Here is a 14,124-nt window from a genome sequence, read left to right as displayed (position 1 = left end):
TGGTTTGCTACAATGCCTTTTCTGAAACGTTGTCTCCTTCTGCTGGAACACTGACTTCTTTCATTTAATGCCTGCAGACTATAAAAGAGAACCCAACCCAAAAAGTTTGGTTGATTAGTCTGTGGCATTCTGTTAAACTGTTGCTTATGGCGGTCTCTGTGAGCTTCTCAGCGACATTCAGCCAGCCAGGTATCCTGCCTGCAGTAGATGGAATGTGGCAATGGAACGCTGGCTGCGCGTGTCATAATAGGCTCTGAGCCTTTATATACCTGTGCACAGCAGCAGCCACCTTCAGTCTGCTGCTGGACAGCCAGCAGCAGCAGCAGCAGGAGAGGTATGTAATCAGGAGCCCTCCTGCTAAGGGTAGACAGCTGCTCGTTCCACCCCACCCCCCGCCTTAATTGGTTCTCCTCCCTTCCAACGGTGTTGAGGCGGGTGGGAACAGCAGGGGGTGAAGGTGCTGTGTTTAAAGAGGTGGAGTTATGCAGATCTAAAACGCGTGGATTGCAGCAGCAGCAAGCCGAAAAGTGCAGGCATGTAAGGGATCTAGAGGTTGACAACATGTCTTCTTAACGGGAGTCCAGGAGCTCATCTCCACAAATGGACTTTTTAGGATCCTTGGGTGGCTCCGTAGTTTGAAACCAATTCTGGTTATCGCTTCTCGGCCTTTTGGCTAAGATCAAGTGTAGTATCTGTTCTTATCAGTTTAATATCTGATACGTCCCCTATCTGGGGACCATATATTAAATGGATTTTTAGAACAGGGAGATGGAAAAAGAGCTTGCTCTGTCCACTCCACGCATTGACCTGGTATTGCAGTATCTCCAGGACCGGTGCACCCCTTCTTTAATGCAGTTTCTAAAATCAGAAAGAATTGAATTCAATGTTTTTTGTTCATTTTGCTTGTTTGTCGGATTTTGGGATGGACTCTTTGGCTCTGCTTTTCTTCTCCTCATTGGATTTTTCATGTTCAAAGTTGCAGAAGCCAGATTACAAGCTCATTTTGGTTCAACTTCAGCAACTGTGCATTGCATTGCCATGTAATGTGATGCAATGCTATCTTTCTAGCTCTCCCTTTTTACTTCCTTTTGGATAAACAGACATATTAGGCAAGCATTTTGGAGCTTTCACCTAAATAACTACAGGTGGTGAGATAAGCTGCACAATATAATTGACCTTTCAGTATATTGTTGCACACACACCATCTATTTAGCAAATGCCCTTGTTATCAACAGCAGCCTTTTAAACTCACCTGAGCTAACAGGTATGTGCGCTGGTTACTCTGCTGCGCTTAAAATTTCTTTTTTGGTTTGCTACAATGCCTTTTCTGAAACGTTGTCTCCTTCTGCTGGAACACTGACTTCTTTCATTTAATGCCTGCAGACTATAAAAGAGAACCCAACCCAAAAAGTTTGGTTGATTAGTCTGTGGCATTCTGTTAAACTGTTGCTTATGGCGGTCTCTGTGAGCTTCTCAGCGACATTCAGCCAGCCAGGTATCCTGCCTGCAGTAGATGGAATGTGGCAATGGAACGCTGGCTGCGCGTGTCATAATAGGCTCTGAGCCTTTATATACCTGTGCACAGCAGCAGCCACCTTCAGTCTGCTGCTGGACAGCCAGCAGCAGCAGCAGCAGGAGAGGTATGTAATCAGGAGCCCTCCTGCTAAGGGTAGACAGCTGCTCGTTCCACCCCACCCCCCGCCTTAATTGGTTCTCCTCCCTTCCAACGGTGTTGAGGCGGGTGGGAACAGCAGGGGGTGAAGGTGCTGTGTTTAAAGAGGTGGAGTTATGCAGATCTAAAACGCGTGGATTGCAGCAGCAGCAAGCCGAAAAGTGCAGGCATGTAAGGGATCTAGAGGTTGACAACATGTCTTCTTAACGGGAGTCCAGGAGCTCATCTCCACAAATGGACTTTTTAGGATCCTTGGGTGGCTCCGTAGTTTGAAACCAATTCTGGTTATCGCTTCTCGGCCTTTTGGCTAAGATCAAGTGTAGTATCTGTTCTTATCAGTTTAATATCTGATACGTCCCCTATCTGGGGACCATATATTAAATGGATTTTTAGAACAGGGAGATGGAAAAAGAGCTTGCTCTGTCCACTCCACGCATTGACCTGGTATTGCAGTATCTCCAGGACCGGTGCACCCCTTCTTTAATGCAGTTTCTAAAATCAGAAAGAATTGAATTCAATGTTTTTTGTTCATTTTGCTTGTTTGTCGGATTTTGGGATGGACTCTTTGGCTCTGCTTTTCTTCTCCTCATTGGATTTTTCATGTTCAAAGTTGCAGAAGCCAGATTACAAGCTCATTTTGGTTCAACTTCAGCAACTGTGCATTGCATTGCCATGTAATGTGATGCAATGCTATCTTTCTAGCTCTCCCTTTTTACTTCCTTTTGGATAAACAGACATATTAGGCAAGCATTTTGGAGCTTTCACCTAAATAACTACAGGTGGTGAGATAAGCTGCACAATATAATTGACCTTTCAGTATATTGTTGCACACACACCATCTATTTAGCAAATGCCCTTGTTATCAACAGCAGCCTTTTAAACTCACCTGAGCTAACAGGTATGTGCGCTGGTTACTCTGCTGCGCTTAAAATTTCTTTTTTGGTTTGCTACAATGCCTTTTCTGAAACGTTGTCTCCTTCTGCTGGAACACTGACTTCTTTCATTTAATGCCTGCAGACTATAAAAGAGAACCCAACCCAAAAAGTTTGGTTGATTAGTCTGTGGCATTCTGTTAAACTGTTGCTTATGGCGGTCTCTGTGAGCTTCTCAGCGACATTCAGCCAGCCAGGTATCCTGCCTGCAGTAGATGGAATGTGGCAATGGAACGCTGGCTGCGCGTGTCATAATAGGCTCTGAGCCTTTATATACCTGTGCACAGCAGCAGCCACCTTCAGTCTGCTGCTGGACAGCCAGCAGCAGCAGCAGCAGGAGAGGTATGTAATCAGGAGCCCTCCTGCTAAGGGTAGACAGCTGCTCGTTCCACCCCACCCCCCGCCTTAATTGGTTCTCCTCCCTTCCAACGGTGTTGAGGCGGGTGGGAACAGCAGGGGGTGAAGGTGCTGTGTTTAAAGAGGTGGAGTTATGCAGATCTAAAACGCGTGGATTGCAGCAGCAGCAAGCCGAAAAGTGCAGGCATGTAAGGGATCTAGAGGTTGACAACATGTCTTCTTAACGGGAGTCCAGGAGCTCATCTCCACAAATGGACTTTTTAGGATCCTTGGGTGGCTCCGTAGTTTGAAACCAATTCTGGTTATCGCTTCTCGGCCTTTTGGCTAAGATCAAGTGTAGTATCTGTTCTTATCAGTTTAATATCTGATACGTCCCCTATCTGGGGACCATATATTAAATGGATTTTTAGAACAGGGAGATGGAAAAAGAGCTTGCTCTGTCCACTCCACGCATTGACCTGGTATTGCAGTATCTCCAGGACCGGTGCACCCCTTCTTTAATGCAGTTTCTAAAATCAGAAAGAATTGAATTCAATGTTTTTTTGTTCATTTTGCTTGTTTGTCGGATTTTGGGATGGACTCTTTGGCTCTGCTTTTCTTCTCCTCATTGGATTTTTCATGTTCAAAGTTGCAGAAGCCAGATTACAAGCTCATTTTGGTTCAACTTCAGCAACTGTGCATTGCATTGCCATGTAATGTGATGCAATGCTATCTTTCTAGCTCTCCCTTTTTACTTCCTTTTGGATAAACAGACATATTAGGCAAGCATTTTGGAGCTTTCACCTAAACAACTACAGGTGGTGAGATAAGCTGCACAATATAATTGACCTTTCAGTATATTGTTGCACACACACCATCTATTTAGCAAATGCCCTTGTTATCAACAGCAGCCTTTTAAACTCACCTGAGCTAACAGGTATGTGCGCTGGTTACTCTGCTGCGCTTAAAATTTCTTTTTTGGTTTGCTACAATGCCTTTTCTGAAACGTTGTCTCCTTCTGCTGGAACACTGACTTCTTTCATTTAATGCCTGCAGACTATAAAAGAGAACCCAACCCAAAAAGTTTGGTTGATTAGTCTGTGGCATTCTGTTAAACTGTTGCTTATGGCGGTCTCTGTGAGCTTCTCAGCGACATTCAGCCAGCCAGGTATCCTGCCTGCAGTAGATGGAATGTGGCAATGGAACGCTGGCTGCGCGTGTCATAATAGGCTCTGAGCCTTTATATACCTGTGCACAGCAGCAGCCACCTTCAGTCTGCTGCTGGACAGCCAGCAGCAGCAGCAGCAGGAGAGGTATGTAATCAGGAGCCCTCCTGCTAAGGGTAGACAGCTGCTCGTTCCACCCCACCCCCCGCCTTAATTGGTTCTCCTCCCTTCCAACGGTGTTGAGGCGGGTGGGAACAGCAGGGGGTGAAGGTGCTGTGTTTAAAGAGGTGGAGTTATGCAGATCTAAAACGCGTGGATTGCAGCAGCAGCAAGCCGAAAAGTGCAGGCATGTAAGGGATCTAGAGGTTGACAACATGTCTTCTTAACGGGAGTCCAGGAGCTCATCTCCACAAATGGACTTTTTAGGATCCTTGGGTGGCTCCGTAGTTTGAAACCAATTCTGGTTATCGCTTCTCGGCCTTTTGGCTAAGATCAAGTGTAGTATCTGTTCTTATCAGTTTAATATCTGATACGTCCCCTATCTGGGGACCATATATTAAATGGATTTTTAGAACAGGGAGATGGAAAAAGAGGCTTGCTCTGTCCACTCCACGCATTGACCTGGTATTGCAGTATCTCCAGGACCGGTGCACCCCTTCTTTAATGCAGTTTCTAAAATCAGAAAGAATTGAATTCAATGTTTTTTGTTCATTTTGCTTGTTTGTCGGATTTTGGGATGGACTCTTTCGCTCTGCTTTTTCTTCTCCTCATTGGATTTTTCATGTTCAAAGTTGCAGAAGCCAGATTACAAGCTCATTTTGGTTCAACTTCAGCAACTGTGCATTGCATTGCCATGTAATGTGATGCAATGCTATCTTTCTAGCTCTCCCTTTTTACTTCCTTTTGGATAAACAGACATATTAGGCAAGCATTTTGGAGCTTTCACCTAAATACCTACAGGTGGTGAGATAAGCTGCACAATATAATTGACCTTTCAGTATATTGTTGCACACACACCATCTATTTAGCAAATGCCCTTGTTATCAACAGCAGCCTTTTAAACTCACCTGAGCTAACAGGTATGTGCGCTGGTTACTCTGCTGCGCTTAAAATTTCTTTTTGGTTTGCTACAATGCCTTTTCTGAAACGTTGTCTCCTTCTGCTGGAACACTGACTTCTTTCATTTAATGCCTGCAGACTATAAAAAGAGAACCCAACCCAAAAAGTTTGGTTGATTAGTCTGTGGCATTCTGTTAAACTGTTGCTTATGGCGGTCTCTGTGAGCTTCTCAGCGACATTCAGCCAGCCAGGTATCCTGCTGCAGTAGATGGAATGTGGCAATGGAACGCTGGCTGCGCGTGTCATAATAGGCTCTGAGCCTTTATATACCTGTGCACAGCAGCAGCCACCTTCAGTCTGCTGCTGGACAGCCAGCAGCAGCAGCAGCAGGAGAGGTATGTAATCAGGAGCCCTCCTGCTAAGGGTAGACAGCTGCTCGTTCCACCCCACCCCCCGCCTTAATTGGTTCTCCTCCCTTCCAACGGTGTTGAGGCGGGTGGGAACAGCAGGGGTGAAGGTGCTGTGTTTAAAGAGGTGGAGTTATGCAGATCTAAAACGCGTGGATTGCAGCAGCAGCAAGCCGAAAAGTGCAGGCATGTAAGGGATCTAGAGGTTGACAACATGTCTTCTTAACGGGAGTCCAGGAGCTCATCTCCACAAATGGACTTTTTAGGATCCTTGGGTGGCTCCGTAGTTTGAAACCAATTCTGGTTATCGCTTCTCGGCCTTTTGGCTAAGATCAAGTGTAGTATCTTTTGAAAAGGCAGTTTTGTCCTTGGGCTGCCCTAGTAAATTGATGCATATTACACACTGGTTTGGTGCACTTGTTAGTACGCCAGGTGGCTCATAGAGTTATCTGATGGAAAACATGGCCCTCCAGGATCGAAGTCACTAGGCTGGGTAAGTGTGAGGGCTTTGGAGCAATGTGCCCCAGGAGTAGGCGCCCTGGTGGGAGTCCAAGCTTACTGGGACTGGGAACCCCAGAAAGACTTGGCTTCGTAGCACGCCGCACCTTTGCCAATCATACTTTCTGAGCAACCCCCCCTATTCCTGGCCTCCGGGCTAGGAAGGGGAATTTTTATAAACCCGGTCGGAGGTCCGGTCAGCTTTGGGCTGAGAAACCAACACAGGCTCCAGCTCCACTAGGGTGGCAGCCTAGATGGAAGCTGGGAGCACGAAAACGGCTCTTCTCCGGCTTCGGCTAGGGAGAGCATCGGAGATCCCTGACCCTCGCTGTGGCCTTCTGGCTCGGAGGGATGGGGATGGTTTATTGGGGACTCTCTCCTCCGGGAAGGGTCCACATGAATCCTCGCCTCGTGCGCTGTTTTGGTGTGACTTCGGTCACATTTTTCAGTGCCTTGGATGCAGCTTCAATCAAAAAATCTTTTCTTATCAGTTTAATATCTGATACGTCCCCTATCTGGGGACCATATATTAAATGGATTTTTAGAACAGGGAGATGGAAAAAGAGCTTGCTCTGTCCACTCCACGCATTGACCTGGTATTGCAGTATCTCCAGGACCGGTGCACCCCTTCTTTAATGCAGTTTCTAAAATCAGAAAGAATTGAATTCAATGTTTTTTGTTCATTTTGCTTGTTTGTCGGATTTTGGGATGGACTCTTTGGCTCTGCTTTTCTTCTCCTCATTGGATTTTTCATGTTCAAAGTTGCAGAAGCCAGATTACAAGCTCATTTTGGTTCAACTTCAGCAACTGTGCATTGCATTGCCATGTAATGTGATGCAATGCTATCTTTCTAGCTCTCCCTTTTTACTTCCTTTTGGATAAACAGACATATTAGGCAAGCATTTTGGAGCTTTCACCTAAATAACTACAGGTGGTGAGATAAGCTGCACAATATAATTGACCTTTCAGTATATTGTTGCACACACACCATCTATTTAGCAAATGCCCTTGTTATCAACAGCAGCCTTTTAAACTCACCTGAGCTAACAGGTATGTGCGCTGGTTACTCTGCTGCGCTTAAAATTTCTTTTTTGGTTTGCTACAATGCCTTTTCTGAAACGTTGTCTCCTTCTGCTGGAACACTGACTTCTTTCATTTAATGCCTGCAGACTATAAAAGAGAACCCAACCCAAAAAGTTTGGTTGATTAGTCTGTGGCATTCTGTTAAACTGTTGCTTATGGCGGTCTCTGTGAGCTTCTCAGCGACATTCAGCCAGCCAGGTATCCTGCCTGCAGTAGATGGAATGTGGCAATGGAACGCTGGCTGCGCGTGTCATAATAGGCTCTGAGCCTTTATATACCTGTGCACAGCAGCAGCCACCTTCAGTCTGCTGCTGGACAGCCAGCAGCAGCAGCAGCAGGAGAGGTATGTAATCAGGAGCCCTCCTGCTAAGGGTAGACAGCTGCTCGTTCCACCCCACCCCCCGCCTTAATTGGTTCTCCTCCCTTCCAACGGTGTTGAGGCGGGTGGGAACAGCAGGGGGTGAAGGTGCTGTGTTTTAAAGAGGTGGAGTTATGCAGATCTAAAACGCGTGGATTGCAGCAGCAGCAAGCCGAAAAGTGCAGGCATGTAAGGGATCTAGAGGTTGACAACATGTCTTCTTAACGGGAGTCCAGGAGCTCATCTCCACAAATGGACTTTTTAGGATCCTTGGGTGGCTCCGTAGTTTGAAACCAATTCTGGTTATCGCTTCTCGGCCTTTTGGCTAAGATCAAGTGTAGTATCTGTTCTTATCAGTTTAATATCTGATTCGTCCCTATCTGGGGACCATATATTAAATGGATTTTTAGAACAGGGAGATGGAAAAAGAGCTTGCTCTGTCCACTCCACGCATTGACCTGGTATTGCAGTATCTCCAGGACCGGTGCACCCCTTCTTTAATGCAGTTTCTAAAATCAGAAAGAATTGAATTCAATGTTTTTGTTCATTTTGCTTGTTTGTCGGATTTTGGGATGGACTCTTTGGCTCTGCTTTTCTTCTCCTCATTGGATTTTTCATGTTCAAAGTTGCAGAAGCCAGATTACAAGCTCATTTTGGTTCAACTTCAGCAACTGTGCATTGCATTGCCATGTAATGTGATGCAATGCTATCTTTCTAGCTCTCCCTTTTTACTTCCTTTTGGATAAACAGACATATTAGGCAAGCATTTTGGAGCTTTCACCTAAATAACTACAGGTGGTGAGATAAGCTGCACAATATAATTGACCTTTCAGTATATTGTTGCACACACACCATCTATTTAGCAAATGCCCTTGTTATCAACAGCAGCCTTTTAAACTCACCTGAGCTAACAGGTATGTGCGCTGGTTACTCTGCTGCGCTTAAAATTTCTTTTTTGGTTTGCTACAATGCCTTTTCTGAAACGTTGTCTCCTTCTGCTGGAACACTGACTTCTTTCATTTAATGCCTGCAGACTATAAAAGAGAACCCAACCCAAAAGTTTGGTTGATTAGTCTGTGGCATTCTGTTAAACTGTTGCTTATGGCGGTCTCTGTGAGCTTCTCAGCGACATTCAGCCAGCCAGGTATCCCTGCCTGCAGTAGATGGAATGTGGCAATGGAACGCTGGCTGCGCGTGTCATAATAGGCTCTGAGCCTTTATATACCTGTGCACAGCAGCAGCCACCTTCAGTCTGCTGCTGGACAGCCAGCAGCAGCAGCAGCAGCAGGAGAGGTATGTAATCAGGAGCCCTCCTGCTAAGGGTAGACAGCTGCTCGTTCCACCCCACCCCCCGCCTTAATTGGTTCTCCTCCCTTCCAACGGTGTTGAGGCGGGTGGGAACAGCAGGGGGTGAAGGTGCTGTGTTTAAAGAGGTGGAGTTATGCAGATCTAAAACGCGTGGATTGCAGCAGCAGCAAGCCGAAAAGTGCAGGCATGTAAGGGATCTAGAGGTTGACAACATGTCTTCTTAACGGGAGTCCAGGAGCTCATCTCCACAAATGGACCTTTTTAGGATCCTTGGGTGGCTCCGTAGTTTGAAACCAATTCTGGTTATCGCTTCTCGGCCTTTTGGCTAAGATCAAGTGTAGTATCTGTTCTTATCAGTTTAATATCTGATACATCCCCTATCTGGGGACCATATATTAAATGGATTTTTAGAACAGGGAGATGGAAAAAGAGCTTGCTCTGTCCACTCCACGCATTGACCTGGTATTGCAGTATCTCCAGGACCGGTGCACCCCTTCTTTAATGCAGTTTCTAAAATCAGAAAGAATTGAATTCAATGTTTTTTGTTCATTTTGCTTGTTTGTCGGATTTTGGGATGGACTCTTTGGCTCTGCTTTTCTTCTCCTCATTGGATTTTTCATGTTCAAAGTTGCAGAAGCCAGATTACAAGCTCATTTTGGTTCAACTTCAGCAACTGTGCATTGCATTGCCATGTAATGTGATGCAATGCTATCTTTCTAGCTCTCCCTTTTTACTTCCTTTTGGATAAACAGACATATTAGGCAAGCATTTTGGAGCTTTCACCTAAATAACTACAGGTGGTGAGATAAGCTGCACAATATAATTGACCTTTCAGTATATTGTTGCACACACACCATCTATTTAGCAAATGCCCTTGTTATCAACAGCAGCCTTTTAAACTCACCTGAGCTAACAGGTATGTGCGCTGGTTACTCTGCTGCGCTTAAAATTTCTTTTTTGGTTTGCTACAATGCCTTTTCTGAAACGTTGTCTCCTTCTGCTGGAACACTGACTTCTTTCATTTAATGCCTGCAGACTATAAAAGAGAACCCAACCCAAAAAGTTTGGTTGATTAGTCTGTGGCATTCTGTTAAACTGTTGCTTATGGCGGTCTCTGTGAGCTTCTCAGCGACATTCAGCCAGCCAGGTATCCTGCCTGCAGTAGATGGAATGTGGCAATGGAACGCTGGCTGCGCGTGTCATAATAGGCTCTGAGCCTTTATATACCTGTGCACAGCAGCAGCCACCTTCAGTCTGCTGCTGGACAGCCAGCAGCAGCAGCAGCAGCAGGAGAGGTATGTAATCAGGAGCCCTCCTGCTAAGGGTAGACAGCTGCTCGTTCCACCCCACCCCCCGCCTTAATTGGTTCTCCTCCCTTCCAACGGTGTTGAGGCGGGTGGGAACAGCAGGGGGTGAAGGTGCTGTGTTTAAAGAGGTGGAGTTATGCAGATCTAAAACGCGTGGATTGCAGCAGCAGCAAGCCGAAAAGTGCAGGCATGTAAGGGATCTAGAGGTTGACAACATGTCTTCTTAACGGGAGTCCAGGAGCTCATCTCCACAAATGGACTTTTTAGGATCCTTGGGTGGCTCCGTAGTTTTGAAACCAATTCTGGTTATCGCTTCTCGGCCTTTTGGCTAAGATCAAGTGTAGTATCTGTTCTTATCAGTTTAATATCTGATACGTCCCCTATCTGGGGACCATATATTAAATGGATTTTTAGAACAGGGAGATGGAAAAAGAGCTTGCTCTGTCCACTCCACGCATTGACCTGGTATTGCAGTATCTCCAGGACCGGTGCACCCCTTCTTTAATGCAGTTTCTAAAATCAGAAAGAATTGAATTCAATGTTTTTTGTTCATTTTGCTTGTTTGTCGGATTTTGGGATGGACTCTTTGGCTCTGCTTTTCTTCTCCTCATTGATTTTTCATGTTCAAAGTTGCAGAAGCCAGATTACAAGCTCATTTTGGTTCAACTTCAGCAACTGTGCATTGCATTGCCATGTAATGTGATGCAATGCTATCTTTCTAGCTCTCCCTTTTTACTTCCTTTTGGATAAACAGACATATTAGGCAAGCATTTTGGAGCTTTCACCTAAATAACTACAGGTGGTGAGATAAGCTGCACAATATAATTGACCTTTCAGTATATTGTTGCACACACACCATCTATTTAGCAAATGCCCTTGTTATCAACAGCAGCCTTTTAAACTCACCTGAGCTAACAGGTATGTGCGCTGGTTACTCTGCTGCGCTTAAAATTTCTTTTTTGGTTTGCTACAATGCCTTTTCTGAAACGTTGTCTCCTTCTGCTGGAACACTGACTTCTTTCATTTAATGCCTGCAGACTATAAAAGAGAACCCAACCCAAAAAGTTTGGTTGATTAGTCTGTGGCATTCTGTTAAACTGTTGCTTATGGCGGTCTCTGTGAGCTTCTCAGCGACATTCAGCCAGCCAGGTATCCTGCCTGCAGTAGATGGAATGTGGCAATGGAACGCTGGCTGCGCGTGTCATAATAGGCTCTGAGCCTTTATATACCTGTGCACAGCAGCAGCCACCTTCAGTCTGCTGCTGGACAGCCAGCAGCAGCAGCAGCAGCAGGAGAGGTATGTAATCAGGAGCCCTCCTGCTAAGGGTAGACAGCTGCTCGTTCCACCCCACCCCCCGCCTTAATTGGTTCTCCTCCCTTCCAACGGTGTTGAGGCGGGTGGGAACAGCAGGGGGTGAAGGTGCTGTGTTTAAAGAGGTGGAGTTATGCAGATCCTAAAACGCGTGGATTGCAGCAGCAGCAAGCCGAAAAGTGCAGGCATGTAAGGGATCTAGAGGTGACAACATGTCCTTCTTAACGGGAGTCCCAGGAGCTCATCTCCACAAATGGACTTTTTAGGGATCCTTGGGTGGCTCCGTAGGTTTGAAACCAATTCTGGTTATCGCTTCTCGGCTAAGATCAGTGTAGTATCTGTTCTTATCAGTTTAATATCTGATACGTCCCTATCTGGGGACCATATATTAAAATGGATTTTTAGAACAGGGAGATGGAAAAAGAGCTTGCTCTGTCCACTCCACGCATTGACCTGGTATTGCAGTATCTCCAGGACCGGTGCACCCCTTCTTTAATGCAGTTCTAAAATCAGAAAGAATTGAATTCAATGTTTTTTGTTCATTTTGCTTGTTTGTCGGATTTTGGGATGGACTCTTTGGCTCTGCTTTTCTTCTCCTCATTGGATTTTCATGTTCAAAGTTGCTGAAGCCAGATTACAAGCTCATTTTGGTTCAACTTCAGCAACTGTGCATTGCATTGCCATGTAATGTGATGCAATGCTATCTTTCTAGCTCTCCCTTTTTACTTCCTTTTGGATAACAGACATATTAGGCAAGCATTTTGGAGCTTTCACCTAAATAACTACAGGTGGTGAGATAAGCTGCACAATATAATTGACCTTTCAGTATATTGTTGCACACCACCATCTATTTAGCAAATGCCCTTGTTATCAACAGCAGCCTTTTAAACTCACCTGAGCTAACAGGTATGTGCGCTGGTTACTCTGCTGCGCTTAAAATTTCTTTTTTGGTTTGCTACAATGCCTTTTCTGAAACGTTGTCTCCTTCTGCTGGAACACTGACTTCTTTCATTTAATGCCTGCAGACTATAAAAGAGAACCCAACCCAAAAAGTTTGGTTGATTAGTCTGTGGCATTCTGTTAAACTGTTGCTTATGGCGGTCTCTGTGAGCTTCTCAGCGACATTCAGCCAGCCAGGTATCCTGCCTGCAGTAGATGGAATGTGGCAATGGAACGCTGGCTGCGCGTGTCATAATAGGCTCTGAGCCTTTATATACCTGTGCACAGCAGCAGCCACCTTCAGTCTGCTGCTGGACAGCCAGCAGCAGCAGCAGCAGCAGGAGAGGTATGTAATCAGGAGCCCTCCTGCTAAGGGTAGACAGCTGCTCGTTCCCACCCCACCCCCCGCCTTAATTGGTTCTCCTCCCTTCCAACGGTGTTGAGGCGGGTGGGAACAGCAGGGGGTGAAGGTGCTGTGTTTAAAGAGGTGGAGTTATGCAGATCTAAAACGCGTGGATTGCAGCAGCAGCAAGCCGAAAAGTGCAGGCATGTAAGGGATCTAGAGGTTGACAACATGTCTTCTTAACGGGAGTCAGGAGCTCATCTCCACAAATGGACTTTTTAGGATCCTTGGGTGGCTCCGTAGTTTGAAACCAATTCTGGTTATCGCTTCTCGGCCTTTTGGCTAAGATCAAGTGTAGTATCTGTTCTTATCAGTTTAAATATCTGATACGTCCCCTATCTGGGGACCATATATTAAATGGATTTTTAGAACAGGGAGATGGAAAAAGAGCTTGCTCTGTCCACTCCACGCATTGACCTGGTATTGCAGTATTGCAGTATCTCCAGGACCGGTGCACCCCTTCTTTAATGCAGTTTCTAAAATCAGAAAGAATTGAATTCAATGTTTTTTGTTCATTTTGCTTGTTTGTCGGATTTTGGGATGGACTCTTTGGCTCTGCTTTTCTTCTCCTCATTGGATTTTTCATGTTCAAAGTTGCAGAAGCCAGATTACAAGCTCATTTTGGTTCAACTTCAGCAACTGTGCATTGCATTGCCATGTAATGTGATGCAATGCTATCTTTCTAGCTCTCCCTTTTTACTTCCTTTTGGATAAACAGACATATTAGGCAAGCATTTTGGAGCTTTCACCTAAATAACTACAGGTGGTGAGATAAGCTGCACAATATAATTGACCTTTCAGTATATTGTTGCACACACACCATCTATTTAGCAAATGCCCTTGTTATCAACAGCAGCCTTTTAAACTCACCTGAGCTAACAGGTATGTGCGCTGGTTACTCTGCTGCGCTTAAAATTTCTTTTTTGGTTTGCTACAATGCCTTTTCTGAAACGTTGTCTCCTTCTGCTGGAACACTGACTTCTTTCATTTAATGCCTGCAGACTATAAAAGAGAACCCAACCCAAAAAGTTTGGTTGATTAGTCTGTGGCATTCTGTTAAACTGTTGCTTATGGCGGTCTCTGTGAGCTTCTCAGCGACATTCAGCCAGCCAGGTATCCTGCCTGCAGTAGATGGAATGTGGCAATGGAACGCTGGCTGCGCGTGTCATAATAGGCTCTGAGCCTTTATATACCTGTGCACAGCAGCAGCCACCTTCAGTCTGCTGCTGGACAGCCAGCAGCAGCAGCAGCAGCAGGAGAAGTATGTAATCAGGAGCCCTCCTGCTAAGGGTAGACAGCTGCTCGTTCCACCCCACCCCCCGCCTTAATTGGTTCTCCTCCCTT

The 14,124-nt window shown here is 45.6% G+C and overlaps 10 non-coding genes and 1 pseudogene across 10 annotated transcripts; all 11 read left to right on the top strand.

The window, feature by feature from the left end:
• The first annotated feature begins 653 nt into the window (after positions 1 to 653).
• On the top strand, positions 654 to 844 carry LOC141149876 (U2 spliceosomal RNA). Its single transcript, XR_012246157.1, has one exon. It is a non-coding gene; the product is annotated as a U2 spliceosomal RNA (small nuclear RNA).
• Positions 845 to 1,959: 1,115 nt separating this feature from the next.
• LOC141149864 (U2 spliceosomal RNA) lies at positions 1,960 to 2,150 on the top strand. Its single transcript, XR_012246146.1, has one exon. It is a non-coding gene; the product is annotated as a U2 spliceosomal RNA (small nuclear RNA).
• A 1,115-nt stretch (positions 2,151 to 3,265) lies between these two features.
• LOC141149853 (U2 spliceosomal RNA) lies at positions 3,266 to 3,456 on the top strand. Its single transcript, XR_012246135.1, has one exon. It is a non-coding gene; the product is annotated as a U2 spliceosomal RNA (small nuclear RNA).
• A 1,116-nt stretch (positions 3,457 to 4,572) lies between these two features.
• LOC141150021 (U2 spliceosomal RNA) lies at positions 4,573 to 4,764 on the top strand. Its single transcript, XR_012246294.1, has one exon. It is a non-coding gene; the product is annotated as a U2 spliceosomal RNA (small nuclear RNA).
• A 1,114-nt stretch (positions 4,765 to 5,878) lies between these two features.
• LOC141151102 (U2 spliceosomal RNA) lies at positions 5,879 to 5,994 on the top strand (annotated as a pseudogene).
• A 524-nt stretch (positions 5,995 to 6,518) lies between these two features.
• On the top strand, positions 6,519 to 6,700 carry LOC141150331 (U2 spliceosomal RNA). The gene has a single exon (XR_012246572.1). It is a non-coding gene; the product is annotated as a U2 spliceosomal RNA (small nuclear RNA).
• Positions 6,701 to 7,816: 1,116 nt separating this feature from the next.
• Positions 7,817 to 8,006, top strand: LOC141150132 (U2 spliceosomal RNA). Its single transcript, XR_012246401.1, has one exon. It is a non-coding gene; the product is annotated as a U2 spliceosomal RNA (small nuclear RNA).
• A 1,118-nt stretch (positions 8,007 to 9,124) lies between these two features.
• On the top strand, positions 9,125 to 9,315 carry LOC141149682 (U2 spliceosomal RNA). The gene has a single exon (XR_012245972.1). It is a non-coding gene; the product is annotated as a U2 spliceosomal RNA (small nuclear RNA).
• A 1,119-nt stretch (positions 9,316 to 10,434) lies between these two features.
• LOC141149841 (U2 spliceosomal RNA) lies at positions 10,435 to 10,625 on the top strand. The gene has a single exon (XR_012246124.1). It is a non-coding gene; the product is annotated as a U2 spliceosomal RNA (small nuclear RNA).
• A 1,121-nt stretch (positions 10,626 to 11,746) lies between these two features.
• LOC141150168 (U2 spliceosomal RNA) lies at positions 11,747 to 11,928 on the top strand. Its single transcript, XR_012246435.1, has one exon. It is a non-coding gene; the product is annotated as a U2 spliceosomal RNA (small nuclear RNA).
• Positions 11,929 to 13,042: 1,114 nt separating this feature from the next.
• Positions 13,043 to 13,242, top strand: LOC141150158 (U2 spliceosomal RNA). Its single transcript, XR_012246426.1, has one exon. It is a non-coding gene; the product is annotated as a U2 spliceosomal RNA (small nuclear RNA).
• Positions 13,243 to 14,124: the final 882 nt, after the last annotated feature.

The sequence above is a fragment of the Phyllobates terribilis genome, unplaced genomic scaffold (assembly GCF_046119375.1).
Source record: "Phyllobates terribilis strain yellow unplaced genomic scaffold, ASM4611937v1 Scaffold_5__5_contigs__length_657084704, whole genome shotgun sequence".
Taxonomy (NCBI): Eukaryota; Metazoa; Chordata; class Amphibia; order Anura; family Dendrobatidae; genus Phyllobates; species Phyllobates terribilis.
This window is presented reverse-complemented; position numbering and strand designations above follow the sequence as displayed.